This window comes from Danaus plexippus, chromosome 20, assembly GCF_018135715.1.
Source record: "Danaus plexippus chromosome 20, MEX_DaPlex, whole genome shotgun sequence".
Taxonomy (NCBI): Eukaryota; Metazoa; Arthropoda; class Insecta; order Lepidoptera; family Nymphalidae; genus Danaus; species Danaus plexippus.
In genome coordinates this window covers 2,059,124-2,083,920 of record NC_083550.1, presented here as the reverse complement: position 1 = coordinate 2,083,920, position 24,797 = coordinate 2,059,124, and the positions used below count along the sequence as shown (strand labels likewise).

Genomic DNA, 24,797 nt, shown 5'->3' with positions numbered 1-24,797 from the left:
ATAACTTCGCAAAACGTTTTGTAAGAACCATCTTAACTGTTGCTATACTTAACACTAGAAAACAATAATTGAAGTTATGAGGAAACTTTTAACAGATTACGAAATTTAATATATAGGTACAGATCGATTATTTACGTTAATATGCTATACACAAGTGACTATTCACATTTCACACCCATCAGTTGTAATTTGTTCTGGTTATAGTTTATGGAATCTATTATTTTTTTTAATTTCAAAGGACTATAGTCTATAAATCAAGTTGAGATCGGATAGACGAGACACAGAAAATAGAAATACATACATATAATAACTTCATTTTCTTAAATTTCTCAATAGATTTCAATTTCGATTTTTCTTTGTGTCCATCAAAAGCTATTTTTTCCATTAAATTTATATATTTTTTTATAGAAATTTTTAATTAAAAATCTTAAATGAATAAAAAACTACATATTAATGTTTATATTATCGAAGTTCACATTTATTAGTCTGTTTGATAAACCTTGTTCTATAAATATCGCAAGATTGAGAAAGTAATACGGCTGTGTCACTCAGCATCGAGAATAAATACTTAATCTCGACTCAAATAGAAGTCTAAAACGGATCCTAACCTTCACGGACAGAAAAAGTCCTGCTAAATGCACGAAAAAAAAATATTATCGTTCCATTTCTGTCTGACTAACGTTTGGAAACTATTCACATCGCTTTAAACTTTATCCTGCGATAACACGACCACAATGCGTAAATATATTCCGTCCTTCTCGCTCGCAACAGGTTTAGCTACAGCGAGGGAGATGGAAAGGCAGGGCATCCGCGTGGTCGTTGGTGTTCGGTTCAAAACGAAACGGAACAGTTTGCAAGTCGCCGGCATAGCGCATGGCCGACAAAATCAAACAGTCTGTTGCGCTCAATTCGTGAATTTATTTTTAACATTTTTAACTATTCTATTAAATACCTAGTTTTAAAAAGAACGGTGCCTTAGTGAATGTGTCTTATGTGAACGGATTAATAACTTTATTCGCTGTTAAATGAAGTTTTGCAGTGTGTGAATTTTTTTTGGAGCTTCTTGCATTGTGTTCTTTTGGTATAGTGTTGCGATTCGTTGCATCTGAATTTCTTATTATTTGTTAAATAATATTTTTTCATATAGTTCGCTGTTTATTGGCACGAGTCTGTAATAATAATATTGCATCGAAACCTGTTTGCGAGTGCGGTCATTCGTTTGTGGTTATCCTGACTCTTGAGGGTCCATTATGCGGGCCTTTCTTTGTAAAATTATAAATTTTAAATGTTTCACTTGTTATGTCTTTAAAACACTTATAATATGGCTTTAGATACGTTCTATATAATAATTATTAATAATGAATGGATTTTTAAAAGCCGACATGTTTTAATTTGACCGTTTGAATCATTATAAATGCCCTTTTGGTTGCTAGGTTTGAAAAAATACACCATTAGGTACTCCATATTATGTGTGCTTATAAATATTAAGACCATTGCTTTTATGGCAGTTGTATTGAATTAAGGTTGTATTTCATTAATGAAGTGTGCCATCACTTAGCGGCATTAATATATAGATATTAAGATGGCTAACGCCACCCGACCCGAGTCCCTATTTCACACCTAATTGGCCCTCAACTGTTTTATTGTCAATTTAACCACATGCATGTGATATAAATCATGTTAGCAATACCTAAATGGAAGATTTTGAAGCAGTTCTAGTCGTTTTCTCGTCACTCTTTGCACGCTTGGTTTCATTTAGTAAACGTGACTTCATTGCTAACATTTTTTTTTTCTTATTTTATATTTCAAATTATCTAACGATTCCCTAACCAATTTCGTATTGCTCAAGTTTGATTTAGTGTTGATTTGTTTTTATTCGTGCTCAAGCTTTCAGTGTTTATTATAAATTATTACGATAAACAAAATTTTACTCTTGTATTCCGATTAAATCCGGTTTGTACAGGACATAATTAAATAAACAGTTACCATAGTGACTTCTTTAGTATCTGATAGTCATTCAATGATTCAACAGATTGTGAAAAACTAACATATCCCTATATTGTTTTGAGTTGGTTGGTTTTATTTATAATTTTTATTATTTTTTTATTTTTTTACAGTTAGTATTAAAACCGTCTGAAGCATTAATTATAATATTTGCCCGTAATGTTTTAATTATATGATCACATCAAGCATGATCGTGCCAGTAACAGTAAAATGGATTGCCCGTATCTATTCAGTTTCAATAGCCTCTAACAACCTCTATAATATTTTATTTTAAATTCAAGTGAACGTAAATATTAATTTATCTAATGGATTGTTATATTAAATTAAAACTTCCTTTCGTAATGGGTTTTTATTTACCATGCACGTTTTTTTTTTACAATATCAAAAGAACACGAATGACAATTTAAAATAAAGTCAACGAACGAAGAGTTGTAATAAAAGTGGTCCTAAATAATAATAAAAGTACAAATATAATAGAGGGAACATATTTTTGATAGAACATATTGATTTGTGTACAAACAACCTTTCATACTGGAATTTTTATTATATCAAGAGAATACAACGAACGCCTGGTTAATGCGACGTTCTACGTTTACGAGATGATACAAAAGTTTAGGTATGTATTGAATGAACATTTTTGATAAATTAATTTTAAGTTTTTAATAGCGATGTTAATTTTTTAAAATATATAACAGTTTTTTTGAATTCCCTTAATCATTCATAACTATTTTTAGGCTCTCATAGAAAATATTTGCAATTTAGAAAACTGATTAAGTGTTACTTTATAAATTTAACATAAATATGTTCATAATTTTTATGCAAATTTAAATCTAGAATACTATGTTGGGAATTGAGATACTATAATTAGAAGATTATTTGCTTAATCTATTTTTAGACGTTTCGAATATTATGAGAAATATTATCGCTTCGAATTTTAGTCACTAAATTTATTAGCTCTCATTCTAAGCAGATTTTTTTTTGTTTCAATAATAACAGTAACGTGTAACCAATGGTCGAAAACTTCTCAAATTCGATGGTTACAAAATTAAATTAGAATATTCCAAAATCATCACGTAATCTCAACTAATCCAATTTCCGTAGAGATTCTGATGGTGATAGCCCATCACGAATTTACGAGCAGAAGCAGCAGCACATACAGCTATTAATAAACGTTGTAATATGAATTTTTATTATGACAATTGTATATTTTATGATACAGCAACCGGTTGTTTGGAAGCTGATTTTCATTTCTTATCGCAGTATTTGAAATTCTCCGCTGTACCTTTTATAGTCGAGAGGTATTTATTAGTTGGGTACAGCTTCAAGGTTTAGGTGAATTACAATTACTTGACTGTAGTCGTGTATTTGCTACCGGACGTTAAGCTATTTATATTATGCGCATGCGCAGGTTTCGGCATCCGGATAGTATAGAATGATCCCGTCACGCTCCGATTGCTACGCTCGGTAGCGCTCAGACAGATTTTAGAAAACATTATATATACTGTATTTATTTTGGTTGTTTAATGTAAAAGATCATGATTTTAAGATGTTTTTTTTTTTTAAATAAAGATGACGTAAGTAATATAATACTTTGGTATATTTTCATACATTGAAATTATTTAATATGGCAATGGTCAAAGTCATTTCAGCTTTCACAATGATATATAAAGATTAAGATGATGTCACCTAATGTTATTAATAAATTTGATAACGTACAATATCAATTATCAAATGAGGCTAAAATAGATTCATTAAAAAAAGCAGTCGTCCATATTCCTACCTTCGAAAGTAGGTTAATTTTTTTATGTTCCATCTTATATGATCATATTGTGAGCCATAAAGTTCATTTAGTTTTATTGTAGTATCTGAAATTTGCTATTCAGTTGTCTAACGCGTTTCCAATTTCGCTAAAAATTTCGTCTATTTATAAACAGTCCAATAGAAGACGGTCTAAATTGTCGTTTTTGCAAACTAAAGAGCGTGTAACAATGGTGCCGAAAGTTGAATCAGTAGTGTAATCTAAGATTACCGTTAATGTTGCAGTCGTTTCATATCCGGACCAGGTCGTTTTTTATAACTCAATCGCTTCTTCAAAACATGAATTTCTTTTGAGGTTTTGCCGAATCTTTGTTTCTTATTTTGTTGCTTTATATAAAGCTGTTAACTAAATACATACTGTTTTAATATTAACAGTCTTGGAGTATCGTGTAATACGCTATAATTCCTAATTAAATTATAACTTTAATATGTAATTAAGTATAAGCTATCTATTGTTTCATTAAAATGAATGTTCATAAATGCTCGTTGAAAGCCATACAGTCACATTTCCTTATATCAAATCATGCACTGTAAAATATATTGTTAATAGTACTATAAAACACTTTTAAGTCATCAGAATTAATGTTGGTTTCAAAGTGTTTAGTCTCGTGTGTGATTAATAACAGTTAAATGATTATTATTATAAGGAAATGTATTTTTTTTACTTTTGCGTTATAAGGATGGGAATAAGATAATTCGTTGCTGGCATATCTATTAAAAATTTATTTATATGTAGGGCTTTAGAAGCTTTTAATTAATAAAACTTTAAAGCGTCTTATTTTAAGTTTAATGTATCTCTGATATTGATGTCTCATTTGTATCCCCTTCAAATGTATAACTATTTTTAACTGGCCCTTCTTGGGGTTACATAAATTTATCCCGTCTATGTAACTGTTTAATAGGAGACCACTGACAACTTAATAGTTTCCTCTCTTTACTATTCTACTCTATTCATATTTCCTGTTGGAGTAAATACTTAATTGACTAGCCTCTAATCGGACGGAGTCCGTACAACATGCCTGCTTTGATTTGTTAATAAACTCATTACACAATGTACTAGTTTTGGATATTATATAATATATTTTGTTCCGTCAGGTTATAGCTATATAGAGATCTTATTTTTTGCCATAAAAACCTGTTAAATTTAATGGTATAATATCTTTGACGATCAATAAACAATCTTGTAGAAAATAAACATATATTATATACAACATACATTCTAAACAATTGAATGATTTTACTGTAGATCTATAATTTAAACTATAAATTACTGTATATTGTTTAATAACACATATTTTACTAGTAAATTTTTCCTCAATGGACATCTGACAGTCTTAACTTAAGTACTCGCCGTGAGACTGGGTGAAACGCTGAAGTGTTAGGGGCAGCACTGCTCAGTCATTATTTAGTTAGAGATTTGAGTGAAACTTGGAAATTTCAATAAAATTACCGGTTGTGGATTTATGGTATGGTCAGATAACAGGCCGTAATATCGACATTGTACGTGTGGGAATGGAATGCAAGTTACCGCATTGTTTATATATTTAAAAAAACTCGTTAATCTACTGTTTATCGTTCGATTATATTTTTATGGCTGAATTATATTATATAAATATTCTGTTACGTAGTTTTATGTTTTTTTTTAAATATAAGCAAGATAAATTGTCAGATTACACAACAGCTGTTGCTAGGACATTTCATATTTTTAACCTTATACAGTCTAAAATGTTTGTTTCATAAAATATTTTTTATTTAATTTTACAGTGTTTTGTATACACAAAACTAGTATTTGTTTTGTATCATAATAATTTGATCCATAACATCTGGAAGCTAAAACGAATCCGCAGGAAGAGGTTAGTGTTATAAACTGTCCAAGTTATACTTCAGCCACCTACAACTCAAAGCTTGTCCAACAACAATATTATTGCGAACTAAAACTATTGTAATACATAGTATATTGAGTGTTAATATTCAGTTTCTCTTATCAAAACCGTACACAATGTTAGTTCCAACACGGATCTAGAGATTTCAATAAATCGTTTTCATGTTCTATGAAAGTAAACGTGAGTTTGATTATAGTGTTTAGATAATACCTGCTATTTTCGAACACTAAACACTAAAGACTAGACAATGGATGATACGTAGAAATTTATTTATATATGCGAAGGTTACGCTTTCTACGTATTAATTAATCTTTACCCTCTTAGGTTTATTAACTCGGCATCTAATTAGTTATCCGATAGGAATTGAATAGAGAATCTCAAGCGGACCATTCAACTGCTAGTAATTAGATGCTGGCGTCTTTAGTCTCGTCTCTCAATGCGTAGTTATTGTCTTTAAGACGAGCAACACCGTTAATCCGTTTATTCGATGACAACGAGATTAGTTCAACTCCATTGCTTAAAACGTTTTGAACAAATCTCAATACTCATTCCATTTGTATTTCACTACTAATTTTTCTTTTTATAATCCAACTAAAGTCTATACTCACGTGTTCAGACTGAAACAAATATTTTATATAATTCGTCAATAGATATGTCCTTTATCAATTAAAAGTTGCCTATCAGTCGGTTCAAGCTACTTTAGTTTTATTTAAAACCGTATGTAATTTACGAGTTATTAAATAAAATAAGAATAGCTATATTAAGTTATTATATCTTAAGTCATTCCAACCCAATTGTTGCTGCAAATCGGTTATAAACAAACGTTTACAGCCATTTTGATGGTCCTGTCTAATTTCCTTAAAGAGACAAACGAACGTTTATAGTTGTTATTGTATACCCAGGACATTTATAATTTACAGATAAAACATACTTACGTCATTAATATTTTCATTCAATTAATTGTTACAAATAACATCTGAGGTATGAATAAATGATCATATTAAATTATGGATTTGAATAGTATGTAATATTTATAGAAACGTATTTATGATCTTTGATTTTCTCTCTTACGAATACTATTATCAAATATATATTTTTTTATTTATCTCTATCAATTCTTCGTCTTATGTATTGATATGGATTTTATCTAATCAGTTGCTGTGTTTGTTTGCTATCGGCACAATATTGTCACGACTTATTTCAGGCTTGCTTATTTAAACAGAAGGTGACCTTATTATATAGTAGAAAGTACCAAATTCCCAGAATATTTCCATACTTGTTATAATACAAGTTATTGCTTCAACAAGTTACTTCAATTGTATATAGATATTTTCATATCATTTCATTAACTAAGGAATACTATTTCGGTTTATAATAACATTATATCTAGTTTTTTTTTTTATATGTATGTTTGTGTCACGGGGGCGTGTGAACCACGATAACGTCGCCATTGTTAACCGTGTTGGCGTTTGTTGGCTTGAGATAATCTATTTTGTAGCTATGCTTTAACCTGTGTGTATCGAACGAAGTTGTAATCCTTTCACTAATATCTTAAAAACAAGCACCTTTTAATTAATAATAATATAAACAAAGAAATAAAAAAAATATATCAGCAAAACGAAACATATAAAATAGTTTTTATAGTCAAATACGTTTTCGTAAACGGTAAATAGTATTCTATGTTATAAATAAAACACTTTTTTTTTACTAAAAAAGAAGTTCACATGAACGTTAAAACACAAATTCACTTGTTTATGACTACATAAAGTTTACAGACATAAAGCAGGGAGCGCATTGGAAACAAAGTAAAGCTAACAGACGTTTGTAAACAACGGAAGCGGCTTCGATTCCCGGCTGGACGTCAAATAGGGGACGCGGCGTGACCGAATATTTGAACTATTGTAGCCTTTCGATGCTTCTGTATCTTTTTTATTCGAGTCCGAATTAAGATTAACATAGTCCAAATTGTTTTATCAAATTCATATAATTTATTGAGAGACATAAATGCGTTTTGTTAGGCAATAAGGAAAACTTTTATAATTTAGAAATTGATCATACGCAACTTGTTAAAAGTAATTAATGTATGTAGAGACAAATTTATATGTATAATACGTATAAAAACAAACAAACATGCTGACTCCTAAATATAAATCGGATAAGAACTTATTGTATTTGGTTTATTCGGAATTCATAGTCCTCGTTTTGCTGTCACGACAATGATGAAACAATGCTTCTTTACCTACTTACAAAAGAAAAATCCTAATTTTATAATCGGAGATTTCACTTCTATTTCATAATTGTGAAATTCTCAAATATATTTTGTTGAATCATGAAAATTTAAGCTCAGTATATTTACTCGAAACAAGTGAACCATCGTTAACGTAAAACAATAAACGTTTTGCCCATCTTCTTTCACTTTAGAAAATTACTTTTGATGTAGCGGAAGTTGAGCTAATGTTGAATTTCCCTTCATATAATATTTTACAAGGACATTAAACTTTCCAGACGTGTCCTACTATATACCGAAATTAGTCCGTTCTATAACAACTGGCAATAAACTAATGAGTGTAAAACCATATAGTACATTAATAGAGCTAGCTATATTTGTACTTTTAAATCTTACGCATAATTCTCGTACATGTCTGTTAAGTAACAATATAGATATAGCATTATTGATTGGAACTAAAGACTTGTTAAAAAAGAAGCTATTGAATAGAAATACTTTATTATTTATTTTCATTTAATCTATGTATGTCATTATGAATATAACTTGAATTAATTTTATTCTTAACAAATCTTTTATACCTTACTACCGTCTAGATAATGCAGACAACGCTGCGAAGATGATGTTCCTATATAATAAATCATGCAATATAATGACATGAAAACTTGGATTTTAATTCATACAAAATAAATCCCGCAGATTCGTCCTCGGACTCTGATCTAAGGATGGGCTCAAACAAAATATATACATCTATGTGATTTTAAAATGATGCTTTTGAAAGTCCTTAAGATTGTTTAGAGTTTAGATGTTACAAAGATAGATAGATCTATAAATTTTTTGTTGTTCTATTCTTCTTAATAGAGATTATTATCCATAATTTCTTTGATTTTTATAATGTGTAGGAGTTTTTAGTTTTGAGGACGTTTAAAGGCATTCTCGCTTTCACATCTTTAACGTTGAAGGTTATTAAAACCTTAATAAGTAAAATCTTAATAAAAATTGCTCATTTGTAGTTCCAGTTCTTGATAAAATCTTTTGTTCACTTTACCGGATTAACGAATATTGGCCAAATTATATTATTTTTATTTGATATAAAATGATTTGAGCGTCATCATGAAATCTGGATTACTACTCGTGTGTGTTAATACACTACATATAAATAACAATCTCCTTTTCTCCCAATTTTTTTCGTAATTATAAAAAAATACACTTAAAATGTATATATACATATATGTGTGTGTGTGTGTGTATTCTGGTTCCGTTATGGTAATATAGAAACTGCAATTATTCCTTTGCAGAGAATGTATATTTTAATTAATTTGTATTTAAGAAATCACCTCCTTGCATTATTTCTTTTCTATTTTGTATTTTTATATAACTTAATTACTAGTATACATAATACATAACTCATATTATTACATGTTTATTTATAATATTTGATAGTTATATGCTTCACAGTACATTTGTATTTTGTTCACTTTTAAACTTCATGGTTGAAATATATTGTTATAAATGTAACCTTTAAAACGTATTGTCAAAATAGTTTAGTTATTATTTTCTTTATATTCTGTGCACTTTTCGAACAGGCAACGCTTCGAAGGTTGTTGCGATTAGTTCTGCCGTCATACAATTATCAATAGTACTGTTTGGTTGCGTGCACGCTATTGAAATTATATTTTAACTTTTAAATATATTACGAAACTGTGACTTGATATCGACATTTCTAAAATGATGATCGGTTTGCAAAAAATGATGAGGCTTCTATCACTATTTTAAAGAAAAATGGTGAATTATTTGAAAACAAACAATAAAAATTGACAATAGAGTGTAGTAAAAAATTAAGAAGTAGACCACATTTATCTCTTCAAAGGAACTACGCGTATCGCAGATCAATTTGGCGTTTTTTTTAGTCTTGGTTTCTGTTACGGAGTCGGCCATTTTGTTTCAGGTCGTTCACCTTAGTCGTAAATCAATTCTTAAGCTAGTTATAGCCCGAGGCCCCGTCTGCTTTGTAATTTCTATTCAAAATTAACAGCTGACGCAAAAAAAAATTTAATCTAGCCGTAAATTGCAAGCTCATCTCAGTCGTTTGTATTAAATAGTTTTGTTAGTTTATCAGATATCCCTTTGATGTAAATATTGATTTTCTTATCTAGACAAAGGAAATAATTAAAAATCTTAAACGTTTTTATATGCTCTGCTGTTTTTTTTATTTCCTGGCTTGTCCTTGGTGAGGGGAAGCATTACAAAATCGGTACGTGACTCCCACGTAGGCTTCGTCCCGTGGGTTCAAGGTCCCGCGAATGTTGCAGCCAAGAACAATACATGCATGAAACACAACATGTCATTAGAATTCATATTCGGTAATATATACACGTATTTGTTTCACAATAATTATGATAATAAACTTCAATTACAAGTATTCGATGTAACAAAAAATATTGGAATGATATTTTATTGTTTCATTTTGAATCGTAAAATAGATTTTAATTATTATCGATACTTATTCAAGTGTAATTTTTAATTAGATTATTTTACATTTGCCACATCCCTAATGTGTAAGCGAGCAGAAAGATTGAATCATAACGAACATAGTGATGACTAAAACTAATAGAATTATTTAAACATAAACATGATGCAGTGTGAGATCTTCTGTTACAATAATAAGTTTTGTCCTTGATCCAGTTTCAGGAAGCGTGTGAGTAAGCGCTCATGAAGATTGTACCAATTGTATCTTATCTAACTGCTATTAGTTATAACAAGAGGATACATTAATCTCATAATACATTTCGAACTTTTTTTAATAAAATAAAATATAAAAATATCTAATCACAATCAAAATATTCAGACTTAAGTAAAAGTAAAAAGTGGAGCATAAAATCAGGTACTATTTAAAAGGTTCACCGACCTGCCCTACTTGAGGGTCCACCCTATGGAATCATGTAATTGTTCTGTGTCATTAACAGTTGTTAACCGTTATTGGAAGAACAAACAAGGGACCAACGTAATGTGGGGTTAAGAAATTATTTTTAAATCCTATTTTAATTACAGCTGTCTTCGAAACGACATTACTATTGGATTGTTCTATAAAGAAATAAAAACGTGCTAACATTAAATAAGAATAAAATTTATTATGGACTATATGAACAGTTTTGTTATCTCATTAAATACGTTACATATAAAATGAGAATTGAGCGAGAATTTTATATCTATTTGTTATAATGAAAGAAAAAATTATGATTTAAAACCTTTACGATGGTTATATTAGTGACAAATTAGGGTGTAAATGAATTACATTTATATGAAACTAATATTTTTCGGATTAGGTACTACGTGATCACGGTTGCCGCAGAGTAACCGAAACGTCGGGATTATGTAGTTTTTAATACTAATCCGAAAAATATAAATTTCATTCAATTGAATACTCGCGAAAGTCTTAGATCGAATTATATTTATTATTTTCATTAAGTTTCCTTGTTATAAACATCTAGAAATTACCTCAACCTCTACCATGATCAGGGTTTCATACTGCAGTACTATAACCCAGAGATTCTATCGTAAAAAAATAAAGTATGTACCTTAAAAGTAGGTTATCGGCTTCCGCAATCGGTCAGGCTCGGTATACGACCAGTTGATTGCAGGAGTGGCTTTAGTACACGCATAAAAACATATGGAAATATACAGCAGTCGCTTACAAAAGACCAACCAACTGGGGTTACGACCCCTCGTCACGCATATGCGAACCCGAACGATAGAAGTGAACTTAAAGCGGAAAAAAATATAAGTTTCTTATTGAATTCAAACAAAATTATTGTATTGATCGTATCAGTTTGTGTTATATCAAGTAAAGCATGCGGTAGTATAATAAATTTCTATCGAAACTTTCAGTGGAAGTGGTTTATTGTTTTAATTAACTGAGTTAAATACAAAACTTTACGACCACAGGCTATAGTAACGAGAGCGTGAATAAACTCAACCATTAGTAACAGCCGCTGGCTTACCTCAATATTGATCCCTAAATATTTTCTTCTGTCACGATACTAATGTAACAGATCTCATTGTCCTAATTCCATTCTGTGTAACGAATTGGATCATTCTATTTACGTATTCGTTTTATTAGTGAAATAGAGTACTTCCCATTTCGTCTGCACATTCATACGTACACACTCACCTTTAAATACATCCTCAATCCCACGTTATGAAGAAATCTTTATTATCTGTGAATGACACTTGTAGCCACAGATGTATGTCTGTTACCTACAGTTTTTAGGTTATGCGAAAAAATAATTCGTTTTTTAACTATAAAATAACATGAAAAATACTAAAATTAATTAGTTTTTTGTTTCGTTTTTGTGGCTGAATAAATTTTAATAAAAAAATTCTATAGAGATGAAAATACCTTTTAATGTGTAGATTGAGATTCTCGCGGCGATGTCGCTCGTGAAAGCCAATTAAAAATAAACAGAAATTAGAAAATAAAAATAACTTTGTATATGAACAATACTTAGAAATATCTGTAAGGGTTCTAAAGTAGCCATTATAGTCACGAAGTAAAAACACTCAAAAGTAATTAGGTACCTAATGAAGCCTAGGCATCCTGAATCAACACTTGCGTGCCTTACCGCTATTAACACTCACCTAGCCCTTCTGTCTTTACATAAGCCGCAAGTTCATTCACCCTGACCTTACAAACCTTGCCACTTGAAATATTATGTTTTAAACTCATTTAACTATATAAAACTATGCACACTATAATAGTTCTTAGCTATCAAAATATAACGGCTCTTATTAATTGTTCCTTACAACAAAAAAATAACAGTCATGTCTTAAAGTAATTAGAAAGTTCTAAGGACTTTTTTGTTCGTAATGATGCGATCTTTACATCACTACTACTCGGTAATAAAACGTAAGTTTTGTCTTCGTCTTATAATAAATATAAACTTACTTATGCTTATTGAAGCCCAAACACAATTTTCTTCAGATATTTATCCTAACTGATTAGTGTTTTCATTTGTATAACTTAGAAATTATTATCAATAATCCGTCTCCGCTATTGATAACATCGTTTATAAATTTTCTAGACGCCTGATAAAGTGAGAGTTATAATTATCTCATTAATTTTATTTACATGTTTCTTATAAAGCGTAAAATAATATTCATTGATGTTCTCAAGACGTGGGTCATTGTGGCGTGTATGGAGTAATCTTATCTAATGGATAAAATCCCATAACATGTTAGAAACATGATGGCATGGTATTATTTTGGCATTTCTGCGGGGTTTTACATGTTGTCGTACTTCAACGTATTAACAGTTACTTACATTAATCTAAAAAACCTTGGATTTGATTTCCGTGTTTAAATCAATCAATGTTTGAACCTTGTATTTTTTTCAATTATTCTCTGCGTATACCTATTTTTTCGGATATTATTTTATGTAAATTTTGTTGCACAATTAATTCGAAAGCTATGATATGTAATTAGTATGTGCTATCTCAAGATAAACCAACTACAGATTTTCACACAAATTTGTTCAGATGTACCCATACGATAAAATAACTATAACTATTCATTCAAATACACATAGTGTAGATAAATATATGTATTATATTTTTGGTTACATCAAAGTATAATTTTATCTATTTCCTAGTGATGCAAGAGTAGCGACGACATCCGTCCGTGACGCCTCCGAAAAGGAAGTGCTAATGGCCGCGTTGTTTCCTTTCTAGGATTTTTACCTATTATCGGTGATGTTTTGAATTAGTGCTACTTAAATTAATATATTCTTAGAAAATTGTTTGTAATCAACAAATAAGTTTTATATGATTACTTGAGGATTATGACAGTGTCTACAATAGCAGCAATTAACAAGATTATGTGGATTTTTATTCATACATTACATTGAGTAGTAAATATGCCGTGCGTTACTTGCTAATAGTAACCACTTGTAATATTAACTGACCCGTTTTTAGCATCCGGATGCTGTGTGCATCTATTTCGGTTGCCTCTCTCTCATTTGAGTCATTTGTAATTCGTTACGACTCACATTGTTTTATAATTGGCCACTATTATTATTATCATACACATAACTGTTAACATACTATGAATTCTAATGACCCGGTTAACTTCGAGGCGGATGTTTTCTTTTGAACTTGAATTCGGTGAATGTTTGTTTACTGTCAGACGTATAACTTGGACGTGTTACGAATTGTTCAAACGGTGTATTAAGATTTCTATATAGTCAAAGCGTTTACCTTTAATAGTATTTGTATTCGTAAGTGACAGGTAATTTACGTACGTGACCTAACTCACGCGTACGACTTATTGTTTTCATGTGAAGTTACGTAAAACTTTTGCAAGACACATTAGCAAATATGAAAGGACGATCATACGAAAGAAAGATATTTCATAAATAACTTACGTGCAAAAATATTTAGATAACCAGTGTTATTGAAAATAAATCGAGGTATTTTGAGTTTGTATCATGTTTGTTATAATATTGGCTATTTATGTGTAACATCCAACGAAAATCCCTTCATAGCTCTGCTATCATATCAGCTGTTATCGTGAACACTTCAGACTGTCGTGATAACGTCGACGGTGCATCGGACCGCTTTCCATCCAGACGGTCATAAATTATAATTTATCTTGGTGCATATTTATTATTTAAATGTTAACAGCTTCACGCGACTTTGTCCCTGTGCCCAATGTGTCTAGGTTATAGGTTTTTATATTCCGATTATAGATACCACTGTCAAATTTCAACAAAATCGCATTAGCAATAGCTTGCTATTTAAATAACTAAAATATCCAAATCATATGCAGATAAACATACAATACATTTACATGTAAGTAGGATTATATTTTTTGTTTGCTTTTTAATGTTTCGTTGAATCCAGCGGCATTGGCAGACATTTGTTGTAATCGCTTAAAATGTTTCTTTAAAATTTACAAGTGACGATCATATGATGAGAAATTCATATTATAAGCTGTGGGAGAGATGACATCTGGTATTGTTATTAGTTTGGATGGTTTGCATGGTACAATATTTTTGGATCTTTCCGTACGGATTAAAATTATATGGTTTAAATTAAAATGATTTTATTTTTACATTACATTTACAAAATAAATTTTTGACATTTTTTTTTTTTTTTTGTTCACAGGTAAGATCGCATACTTCTGTATCCTACACGAATTGACAAGTATGTAATTATTTTTATATGTTAGGAACTTTTACAAACTACGTAATATTCGTTGATAATTTGTTATTCCGACTTCAAGCTCAAATTATTTTCGTATCTGAAAATTGATATCGGGGACTTCGGCTAATAGCGACTCCGTATTAGTATACGTCAAAAGAATTAGTCACTCTAAAGTCAAAGTAAGACAAAGACGGATAAAGACTTAATTGATATTGTGTTTTAGAAAGTCAATCCTAATAGCTACCCCATAAGGTACATTTTGTGTTGTTTTATATATACTTAACGAGATGTGTTTGTGTTTATTTGGGCGTCCGGAATCCTGTTACAATATTATTAAATCCTTAAAAGAGCTACTATAATTATAAAATTTGGATAATTATTTCATGTGCTACATAAAAATAGTGTTTTTGTTAAAACAAGTTGGGAATAGGAATGACTATTCTTAGTGACAATAAATCTTTTTATTTTGCGACCAATCTGCCTCTGAATGTATAATGGTGAAATTTTATTCAGGGAAAAATTCATGTGTCGAAAAAATTTCCGGCTTATTTGTCTAAGCTTCAAATAAAATGTCGTAAGGAAGGCGGCGGAGTCGCATTATTTCGTAGTACATGAATGTATCGTTACAACGAGCTCAGGTGATAAACCGCAGATGATTGATATTATCAACAATTTTGTTGTCATTCCTTAATAACACTTTAATATCAATAACAACTGTCATCAAGACCGTCATATTCTAATACAGTGAAAGTTTAATTCGAATTCCTCAATGCAATATTATTATTCTGAATTAAAAATAAATCGTATATTCTTCTGTTAGAAGCTAAGTTATTCATTAATTCAAATTATATTCACTTTAATGACATAAATGAAGACACGATTAAATTAAATTAGATATTTTAATCTCACATAAGTTTATTTTTTATTTTTAAAACACAATGTCTATTGTATGTGTGGAATTTGAAAGAATACGCTTGGTGTATTTAAAAAATATATATTTATTATTAATGATAATAATTTTGAAAATATAAGTTAAGAAATTTCAAAATAGGGCAGTGCCGCGGTCAAAATGTTTATTTTAGTTAGCAAGTGCCTTGAAGGAATTCTCTCACGCAGTTTGACCTAATTCACCTATTTGTTTCATAACACGTGTCGAACATATTTTTATGGAATAGACGTCTCCACAATAAAAAATAATACGCGGGTGATCATTAGAATGTACATAACGTGATTTTTTGGTACTTTAATTACTTTTTGAAGTAATTCAACTATTCCTTAAAACAATATAAGTTTTAATAGTTTGTATTACCATAACGAAACTAGAATCAAAACAAAAGTTTGCCATATATGTATTTAGTTTGATTTAAACGAATGTGTAACCCGAGATTTTTTTTCTATTACTGAATCAACATTGTATGAAATGTCTTAAAATCTTTCAGTAACTGTTAAGACGTTGTTTAAATATTTTTGTTTTAGTATGTTAAGTGGAGCGTTCTATAAATGATTCACGTGAATTGTCTAAGTCTATGGGGCTCAAGGTCGCTGGATGTGTTCCAGAATATATTATTATTTTTTTTATTTCCACACTTGAACCGGTTCTACGTATGAGGTCATGAGGTTGGATTATTTTAGTAACATCAATTTATTCGTCTTAACGAGCTTCGATGTCGGCCGTTTTCATTGCTTCCTTCGCTTCTCACGTTTTTAGTTATTACAATTGTAATTCCTATATATAATGATAGGGAAAACATTAAAACTTGGTTTTATACAAGTTTTATGTTGAATTCATTGTTGATTACGTAATACATACATTTACGGAGTTTCCCGTTAGTTGTGAAAAGTAAGTGAAAGTTCTTAAATGACACTTTAATGTTTGATAGACCATTAAATATACACATATAATGTCTGACTTAATACATATAATAAATAATAATCCTTGAGGTAATCTGCATGAACTAATACAACAACTCACTTCAGGTTTCACAGAAACTATAAATTATTATTATTATCTAATCTTATCTTTAGTATGGTTATATTAATGTGTCATACAGAATGTAATCAAAAACATGATACACGTCACAGTGGTCCGTTTGTGAAACAAATGGTGCGATCGAACTTTGACCTTCATTTAAATGTCATAAGATCTCGTTAAACGTGCGTAATTGAAAAATTGTAGCCGCAGAGACGGCCGCCACAGCATCTTATCAGTCATCTCATATTATTCTGCTGTCACTTTCACTCGTTCATCATCATGTATTTTAGATGTTCTGGTGATGGTTTGATGTGTCTTATTATATCATCGTGCCAGATGACAAATTGACTGCCAACAAAAGAATAATAAACACCAATAACCCTAGCCTTAGAATTAAATAGCAGTTGATAAGTAATGTTTACATTAGAAAGTAATTGAAGCTGACTCTGGTTGTGTGCGTTAGATCCATGATGTGACCACTTTACATCGCCCTGTTTATATTTGATTGATCGATTGATTGGTTAATAAGATTTTAAATCAACTATTCAATCTCTAATCTCTAAGGATATTTTTGCGAATGTCATCTTACATAATTTATTGCGATCTTTAACTGTTACATAAGATAATATAAAAAAAAAAAATATTAACCAACAGATTAAAATTTAAAACAATCTCGTGTATAGTCTTTTTTATCTGTGATAAGATCGAGATCGACCGTCATTGCCATAGTGAATATAAAACTGCAATCGTTTTAATTGGTATTATCTAACTAGATATTGATAGAACTTTTAGTGTCCTACAGCAGTTCCTTATTACTAACCCAGTACTGGTTGTCTTCTGTAGTAGTGTTTCAGTAACCCGCTGACACCGAATGGTATTATACAACCTAATAATTTAATTACACGCTCTATTCTCAGTATACAACCCTGTTAAGGTTTCAGTTTTATTATTATTTTATATTCAGTTTTGTTTCATTGAGATCTCGCCGGTCTAATAATCATCAGTGGTATCGAAAGTGATATTCCAGTGGTTTTTATTTTAGAAGTTTCTCGATTTCTATTGAATCGCTGATGAAGGCATTAAATAAACTTTGTTTCGTCTAAATTAACTTCGTTATTACAATGTTCTGTGTATTGCATTGGCTTATGATGTTTAAATTCAATATATTATGTGTAGCTTCCGCCTAAAATATCGGATAATAAATGTTCTCCATTTATTCAAAGCGATTTATTACACGGCATTAACGAGTTTACAGTCTTGTTTACGACAGGCGACAATAATTCCGAAAGGATTTACTACTAGAAAGTGCAAATGTTAATACGGGTAAGGCTTTATTAATCAAATTTTACCCATAAAGCGGATTGGTGAAGAAAATTGTAATTATTGGTTTGATATAATGACGTATGAGATGCTTCCAAGCCGAGCTATCATTCAAAACAAATAATGATCATAAAATAAGCTAGTTTCATAATAACGAGCGCATCCATCGCGTGGGTTTCGGAAGATGGATATTAATTTGCTGCATCACAAAGGCCTTCATAGAAATTATCGTAACGAATATCGTATTGTTCTTAGTTTTGTTTGGTACACGTGGGCGGATGCATCTAACAGTGATCATTAGGTGTGATGCTGAAACCATGGACCGAAGCGGCGCCCACATCGTGGAAAGGTCATGAAGGTATTGTCATAACTAAATAACATCCATGTGACAGACCCTCCGTCATCTTGATCTTTGTTACTTATTAAAAGTACCTTGTGTATTTTAGACATTTTACTTAAAAAATGTTGATGGTGAAAAATAAATAACTAGTGATAGTTGAACTTCGATGAGTGAAATAAAAAAAGCTTTATATATTACTCTTAAACTAAATGTTTGTGATAATGATAATAGACATGCAATTTTAAATATTTTCTGTTATTATATAATTTAAATATACTTTAATGGATATGTATTGAACGTTGTATGTATTGTATAATACGACCTTCTTGAAATGAACGTCTTATTTTCGAATATTTAGATTTTATACCCTCCCACAATACGATAAGATTCATATTTATTTTTTGTCTTTATAATCTTTGATCTCGAAGTCGCGTGATAGTCAAACAAAGATCTCTTTGTGCCAACAGAGGTCGTTGCAAAAAATGACCATGATTATTTTGTGTACTCGTGTTTTTACAGCTGGCTTAATATCTCAATACCTTTACTCTTAATGGTTCTTAAAACTAAATTGCATGATATTTCGCTGAGTTCTGGTCTCGTAAGTGCGAAGCGGTTAACATTTGTTGCTTATGGAATAATGGAATAAAGGTTTGACAACGATCGGCTAACGTTATGTTCTTGTGAAGAATCGAACAATGTATTTTATAAATATATCCTAAACAAAAATGAAATAATAATTTTGTTTATCGTCTTTATTGTTAAAATTCATGAAAAACGGAGATGTCTTTTCTTTGTTATTTTGTCCAATTAAAATATTTGTAAAAATTCTACCTGTGATACCTATAATGTTAACAATACTTAAAATCAGGTGCCTGTTATTTCAAAGTCAGAGTATTAACAGAAATCTCGATTATTGTTACTGAAAAAAAAAATCTTGAATGGAACATCTGCCTTTGGAGGAACTTTACAAGGTGTTTTAGCACCTGTGAAAGCGGATGCACGAATTCATACAAGTTTTAATCTTTTTTTGATCCTATTTAAGGTTGAAAATTGGTTGTGTAATTTCCACATTCTTTCTCTTTGCCCGGTCAGAGAAAAAAAAAGACGTAATTATGTCCAAGATTTAATTAATCACATCCGTATGTATTTGGTTACTTAGAAATCACATTAGTTTGACTTAATGCATTACACTGTTTAATGACTTTTAACAAGTTCCTGTAATCAAGCAATTATATTCGCGGCACTCGTGTTACCTGAACGATATAGCCCCGTGTTTTAAATATTGTATAATATTCTAACGTAATTGGTCTGATACGAATAATATGGGATAATTTGAACGCGTTGTGAGATTCTTCATCCATTTATGTTTAAGGAAGAAAATAATAACGTACCGCTCGTGACTAGAATGCAATGTGAAAGTACGTGTGTTATAATATCTTACACGATTCAAAACGATGTGTGAATGTTGCATTATTTATAACTAGATGCTACCGGCTACTTATGTCTCGTTGAAGTTTGACATTACATACGTATCTAGGAGATGTAGGGGTACAAAGTTTGTTTCATTAACTCTGTCAATTGAAAATAAGATATGGTAGCCTTTGAATGATAGAGTAACTAACATTTTCATATGAAACAAACATACGGGTGGATGTGTGTTACGTATCATTGTGGTGTGTTATGTACATATGTACGTACGATTAAATTGCCCTTCTTGATTTTTTTTTGTCCACTGTGATAAAAAATATGTGTTTATAATAATAAATAGAAAAATTATCTTGTATCGAATAAAGGTAAGTCCAAAAGGTTAATATTATATAAATCGATAACAAACAAAATAAATACTATTCGCCGTTTATTTATTATACACTTAGTAGATATAGTTAAATCTAATAATATATATGTAGGTAATAGATACGCAATACTTATGCAATATTAAACTGTTCAAAACGTGAACTTTTTTTTATTCTTTACTCTACATTTACTTTTTAAACTCCATTAAGATTCTGAATTATGTGTTATTAAAAAATCAAAGTCACTCTACATATTCAGAGTGCGTGTCTGTTTGATTTGGTTGTGCAACTACATTCATATATTTAATGTTTTGTACGAGATGATTAAATTTATCAGACGTATGAATTCGATGTGCAGAAAAAACCGTAAATAATATTAAAGGTTAGACATGATTTTGATTTACTCAACTTTAATTAAAAACCAAATCTCCTATATTTTGAATAATTTTAAAAATTCACCAAAAATAGTTCGAGATCAGTAAACGACATGCTTTTGAATTGTATATGTGAATTATCATAATTATTAAAAATAATTCGTTACAGAAAATATACTTTAGGAAATGCTATTTTTTTATATATACAGTTTTGTTACTATTGTTTCTGTCTTTGATACTTATAAATCTAGAAAACTTTTTATCATATGTTTTATTTGTTTTTACTTAAAAACTATCAGTGTTAAGTTTTGTCAAAGCAAAACTTATGCTAAGGATACATTATACCATCGCGAATGTTAACAACGAGATCGTATCTGACGACAGCTAACTAGAACGTGACTTTATGACTATAAAACATACTTGTAGATAACTTTTTTATACGTGTTTTTTGTTTGAATTAAACATTCACAAAATGTGATATTAAAACTTATAATTATCAGCCGTCTTCGAAAATTTATAAATTTTATTGTTACCGGTACAAAGATATATGTAGAATACTTTTTCTCCAGCCAAACAGAAGATGTTTTGATGAAAATGATGAAAAGTAGATTCAGACAACATACTAAAGTACAGTTAATAAATCATAATTATGATCAATTGTGTAAATAGTTCTCCTTAAAATCAATAACTTTTTTTTTTGTTCTTAACCCATTAAAAGTTTTAACACTCTTGATGTATAAAATCGAGAATTTAGACTTTAAAAAAAAACCAGTTCCAATAATAAATATTACAAAATGTTTTCATTTTAATATTACCATTACCGAAATGATAAATTACAACTAATCCGACACGTTCACGATCTCTGTAACCACGTAATATTTTCACATTCGTCCAACGGCCGCTGTTAGAGTCGTTTTGTTATTTTTCTTTCACAATATATAATTTGCGAACGAGAAGCCCCAGCGAATTGCGTTATAAATCGATATTGCTAATATAATAACAGACTTTGAGCTTTAAGTAGCTCATATTGTGAAATGACATAATGTGATTTAGACACCATTTATCGGATCTATGTGGTATCATTGTTTTTTGTTATAAATTGAAGTACATTTTTAATACTTCAAAGTCATAGGGTTCACGGGAGAGAACGAAGTGGGAGTCGAAACGTGATGTTAATTCTGTCTTTCATCCTGAAATATGTCATAGTTAATAATCTCCATATTATAATAATTAAATTTCGATGAAAATGAGATGAAAGTAATGTATCACCAAGTAACGCTGGAGAGTTCTGTCTTCATTGGAGTGAACAGCGGCCAGTTTTTGTGATGGCCATATATGAACATGAAATGCTGTAGCTATGAGAGGAACAGATCACCCATAAATATCAAACGGCTAGCACCGACGCAACGGATGTAAGGCATCAGGAAATCTTTCGACGGTTTAAGACCTACCGCGCTTATTACTGTACCACGTTTGAGGTTTCAACGTAATTAAAATTACGCCTACAGATGTTCGATTCTTTCTCCTTTTAGAATGCAACAATATCAGCATTAGTACAATCTAATTACTCTCGCTACTAAAAATACTATTTACGTGGTAAAGGATTTTCATGTTCAAAAATAGAATGACATCTGTGATATTATTATATATTGCCCTGTGAAATTGTATAAAAAACACGTTGTTTATTACATACAATAGAGTGTAATCCAATTATAGAATTATTTGAACGTAATAATTACGGAATGTTTTAAGTTCCGAACCGATGTATTAAGGTCAATCAATAATCTCCCTGTAGTGAAAGTATCCATGAACGGGTTTCGTCGTGCGAAAAATGCATATTAATTTTTTTTTACGCTGTAATTTAATATTGTCAATGTTTTTAGGTTCATATTGAAGTAATATAATACTAAATAACTTGATTCTTAAAGTAAGAACTCGGTAAACTTTCCGTTTTTTTTTAATTTCATGTTTTAAGTTTGCGGTTGTATATTTTTGTGCTTGTTTTACAAAAATGTTTCTGTCTCTATAATTTGTAAGGATACGTTTACACTGCAGTCATGATAATTAATAATAATGAGCCGCGTTTTATAAAAATACTTGTCTTTGTATAACCTCGGTCAATCAATCGAAATTTTGTTTTGTATCTAGTAATTATATATATAAATCACAATATATTTTTTGTACTAAGTATTCTACTGTATTGTAAGTGAAGCCCCGAGGAAAAATAGAGATTATCGTTTCGTGTTAATCATTTTAATAGTTTAAGGAGCTCCTTATATTTACAAAAACATTTGAAGGCAATCACGAATCTAAATGACCATACTTACGGTGACGTAACCAATTTGATGTAAGAGTACTCTAACTGGCAACACCGGGCACAACGACCTTCCGGGAAACAAAAAATATATCTCGTGTTTTATTATTACATCCCGCTACAGGTGTGCAGATTACAATGTTCAATTGTAAGCAGTCGGTTATAAATCCTGCTCACAACTTACAATGTAACAAGCGTAAACAATGTCGGCGTCGTAAAATAAACATACGAATATAATTTTGCATGTTAGTAAAGCTTTACATAGTTAGTAGGTATATAAACTATTTAAAACTATCAAATATAAAATTTTAACTGTATGTATTTGTTCCCACAACAATTTCACTATAATTAGCCACTGGGGTGTGTACAAACGGACGTCAAAACACATATATAATATTAAGTGACGTAACGGATTCTACAATTCACGAGTTTTCAAATCATTAGCGATCACAATGAGGGGTGAGTCCGTCACACATACGGAACCCCGCTCTATTTAATTGATTTACCAACAATAGATCAATATTCGAAAATGGATGTTTAAGTTCTCCGTTGATGTTTTAAAAGAGTTTTTATAAAAAAAAAAAAGAGTATCTATATAATTTATCTCTGACTTTAACTTGATTTCATTATATCCATATTTCTAAAGTAAATATTACGTTCTGATAGTTATTATTTTTAAGTGTTCTCTCGTATATAATTATTAGTCCTTTGTTATCCATATGTTAAGTTTATAGTCCTACATCTGTGTATCCCGGTTAATGTACGACAGATGTCACTGTAAAGTATAAACGGTTGTTTGTTTGCCGCGTAATTTAACATCCGAGTATATCGATACCATCTATTCAACTACATGCCATTTGGTTTTAAAGAAAACTACGAATTTATTGAACGCTTGTCATTGGTTTTAACTTTGCAATAACTAAAAGAAGCATTGAGATTTTTTAGTTTTACGATTTATGGTCAACCTTAAGTGTTATAATCCAGTGTAGTATAGTGTTGGTGATTCTTGACCTTTTTATAGAAGAAGGACATCGTATACTTTTTGCTAACGTCAACCACATATAGTAAGGTGTTGTAGTGAGATGAATAATTACAAGATTATTCTTTTTGTTATTAAGAGTAGGTGGTAGATTATCAACGAGTAATGAACATTATATTTTGTTGTCACATCTCTATAGAAGACCTTATCTAAAATTTTGAATTACAACTTTTGTCTTGTCTATGTTCAAGTTCTCCCTTAGTTGTTCGTACTATTATTCTTATAACATTTTGCTTATAACACAGTATATTATAATGTCCAAAGAATTTTTTCGATAGTCAGCATATAATTAAATTTATATTTTTCTAAAATTATAATGAGTACTTAATATTTTGGATATATCTTATAATATTACGGCTATTTTATGATTTGTTATCGCAATAAGGTCATTGTACCTATTATTTCACACGGACATCAGATTTATAAAGTTATTATTAAATAATATCTGTTTAAATAAATCAAATTACTTGTTGCTATCTGGTAATGAAATGTCACTGTAATGCTGCTAGAAATGAGG

At 30.1% G+C, this 24,797-nt stretch overlaps 1 protein-coding gene and 1 long non-coding RNA gene across 4 annotated transcripts in view; both read left to right on the top strand.

The window, feature by feature from the left end:
* LOC116773878 (klarsicht protein) overlaps positions 1-24,797 on the top strand; it is a 148,916-nt gene that overhangs the window by 82,319 nt on the left and 41,800 nt on the right. The gene's annotated exons all lie outside the window — the stretch shown is intronic.
* On the top strand, positions 849-7,758 carry LOC133319443 (uncharacterized). Its single transcript, XR_009753056.1, has 3 exons — positions 849-1,081; positions 2,393-2,620; positions 7,474-7,758. It is a non-coding gene; the product is annotated as an uncharacterized LOC133319443 (long non-coding RNA).